This window comes from Hydra vulgaris, chromosome 10, assembly GCF_038396675.1.
Source record: "Hydra vulgaris chromosome 10, alternate assembly HydraT2T_AEP".
In the NCBI taxonomy this organism is placed as follows: Eukaryota; Metazoa; Cnidaria; class Hydrozoa; order Anthoathecata; family Hydridae; genus Hydra; species Hydra vulgaris.
In genome coordinates, this window is record NC_088929.1 from 10,987,932 (window position 1) to 10,991,430 (window position 3,499).

The window sequence follows — 3,499 nt, forward strand, 5'->3', positions numbered from 1 at the left end:
AATAAATATTTAAAATGTTTTTTTATTTGAAACTGTTATTAAAAAGTAATTAGAATATATTTATCTTTCTTTTGATTTTTTCTAGTTTTTGGACTGATTTCACTTCCACAAATGCGACACAAACTATTCTGCCAACATTTCTGACCTATTAATTTAATTTTGAATCATTTCTTTTTTATCTTTTTTTTAGATATCATTTTACATTGAAGTAGTATAAACATTTTTAGTGTAAAGAATCTCACAAACCTCTTTTATCTAATAGTAGCTGCACCACTCTCTTTCTGTATGTATCCATTATAGTAATGGTTCTTAAATAAAGTTACCTTAGTAAACTCCAAATAATATACAATCAGCTTGTATAGCATGTGGTAAAGTTAATATTTCAAACTTTTCTAAAACACCATATCTTTGTTGTAAGTAACAACTACAGTATAATAGTAAAAAAATTAAAAAAGATGTAAATACAAATTTCGACAAAGCGAAAATACCTTAATTTTTAATATCATACTTCCATTTCATTTCTTCTTTTTTTATGGAAATATGAGCTCTCCCATAGGGTCCACATGATAAATTGTTTTATCACCTGGTTTGATTATTTAAAACACAAGTGAGTTTCAAAATTAGGTTTAAGTTTAGGTTCCCCGTAAAAAAATTAACTGAAAGTAAAACTTTTTCGACTTTGAAATAAAGTTTTTCAAAAAATAGTTATACTATTTTACTTATTGCAAGCGTTTAATGGAATTTTGTCACGATGCAGCATATTAGCATATCTAGTTTAAAGAGCTCTTTCTATAAATATATTAAATCTTTTAATTGGCAGTTCATCCAGTGATAGTAGCCCAGCTGGCTACAGTACTTTGATTCGATTCTTCAAAGCATCAATAAATGGAATGACATTCAATATATTGTTTTATATTTAGAATTAAAATTTTATTTAAATGAAGACAAATTTTTTTAAAAAAAAAGTGCAATATTGTTTTTTTGTACAAAAATTTAATTATGAAGTACATTAATTAATCATACCTTTTCTTTACTGTTTACTAATAGTTTGAGATAAATATAAACAATTTCGTCACTGAGACATTCTTGTGACGAATAATCATATACCTTGCAGCCACCTAAATCTGGATATATACCCATAATGGCTTTTACAGGTTTTACAATACGGAGACAGTGTATTATTCCGTGACCTATTTGTGAAATGCAATAAATTTAGGCATGATTTCATCAAAATTTAAGCATACTTTCATCTAATAAAATAACGACTAAATACTATTACATTTATTGAAGGTCATATGTTATAAAATTCTACACCTATTATTTCACCGGGTGGGATTATGTTTAAAATCATTTATTTAAGTAGGTTTACATAGAAATCTTCAATTCACTGGTGCGCCACTGAATAATACATACCTTCTCTATCTTTAACTTTTTGCAGGTTTTGCTTATATTTAATATCTCTAGAATATTAAAATAAATAAAAATAAAAAGCGAATTCTTATAAATGAATAGGTAAGTTTTTAATACATACCTTTATTGTCTTTAACTAAAAAGCTTTTTTATTGTCCCTGCCTTTTCTAAAAAACAAGCCATGCTTTGAAACAAAATGCTAACCTTTATAAATGAAAAAGTAAACTTTTTAAATCCTACTTTCACCATCTTTATCTACGCAAATTTTTTTTGTATCTGCCACCTCTAGAAAAAAACCATACATTACAATAAAAAGCTAACACTAACAAAATATAAAGGTAACTTATTATTATAAACCTTCACTGTCTTTAACTACGAAGCTTTTTATATGATTTTCTGTCTCCTCCTGAAAATAAATCATAATTAAAACAAAACGCTAACAATTATAAATGAAAACGTAAGTTTTTAATACATACCTTCACTATCTTTAACTTCAAAGCTTTTTATTGGCGTCTCTGCTTTCTCTTCCTTTTCCTCTTGAAAATAAATGTGTTTTTTCAATTTCTGCTTTATTTTTTATTTTAATCTAAAGTAGAGTGTAGGTCTTTCAAACTAGAAATAGTTCATTATATTGCAATTATTTTCATAAAACCTTTTTGGAATTTTTTCTTTTTGGAATTAAAAAATGCAATTAGTTATTGGAAAACTTGTGAATACTTTTATCACAAGTGACTTCGATAAATTTCTTGACATGGGCTCTTTTATGAGTTCCTTTTATAATGACTTTACCGCTACTCAGTTTTTAATTTCCACTTTTTGTGAAACAGCTTACTCCATAAAGCCCTTTAAACTGTGGCTTAAAAGCTGCTCCTTTGCTTCTTTTCCCTCTTATATCAAGAAGTAAAACTTTATGTATGTCATAATGACTCATAAAGAAACCAGTTAGACTCAATCGTTAATGTTTTGGGTATGAAGTAAGAAAATACTTAAACGTGCTACAAATATTATAAATAAGGACAATTTCTGTGCAGATTTTTTTTATTATGTTTGTTATGGCTACGCGTTAGAACTCATTGAATAAAAATTAAAGCAATCTTTATTATAAAAATCAATATAGTCAATTTTGTTACCTAACTCAATCATTTTAATTAAGCCACCACGCTCTTATCTTTTTTTCAAACTTGTTGAAATCAGCACTATCAATCTGTCATTATAAATATGATTTTTGTTAGTGAAATCTTCCTTGAACAATCACGCTCTTTAGTATTTGTATCATTAAGAAAATAGGGAGACCTAACAAAAGCAGAATATTCGTAGTGTGGAGAATAAACAGAGTATAATTGCTCAATAGTTTTTTTTCCCAAAGTTTTTACTTTTACAAGCATGTTTTGTTAACATTTGATGGAATATGTGTATATATATATATATATATATATATATATATATATATATATATATATATATATATATATATATATATATATATATATATATATATATATATATATATATATATATATATATATATATATATATATATATATATATATATATATATATTTATATATGGCTTCGCTGAAAATTTTTGCATGTGTTAATTGTTCGCTTAATCGTATCTAAAGAAAATAAAAGATTAAATTAAAACATTAAAAAGCTCAAAAATACTATAAAACTTAAATATTCTTGATTTTATTAAAAGATCTTTAATTAAATGTATATTTTTATTTTAAAAATTTCCCCATCAAACGAGGCTGCAAGAAACAAAAAATAACTAACACTATTTGAGATACATATATTACTTAAAATAACACATCCCCCTTATGCTTCTAAAATATTACATCCCCCTAAGTAATTCTTACAATATTTTAAACAATTAGTATTTGGTATCTAGAATATCACATTTCCCCTGTGAAGTCTCTGTATATATCATAAAAAGAAACTGAAATTTTTACTTAAAATATCACATCCCCCTTATGTAGACTTTTAAAATATTATATTCCCCTAAGTAATTCATACAATATTTCAAACGATTAATATTTGGTATCTAGAACAACACATTTCCCCTGTGTAGCCTCTGTATATACCATAA

General features: G+C 25.4%; 1 long non-coding RNA gene across 1 annotated transcript; it reads right to left on the bottom strand.

The window, feature by feature from the left end:
* Window positions 1–1,666: 1,666 nt before the first annotated feature.
* LOC136085787 (uncharacterized) lies at window positions 1,667–2,727 on the bottom strand. Its single transcript, XR_010641176.1, has 3 exons — window positions 1,887–2,727; window positions 1,768–1,816; window positions 1,667–1,695 (listed from the first exon to the last, which is right to left on the bottom strand). It is a non-coding gene; the product is annotated as an uncharacterized LOC136085787 (long non-coding RNA).
* Window positions 2,728–3,499: the final 772 nt, after the last annotated feature.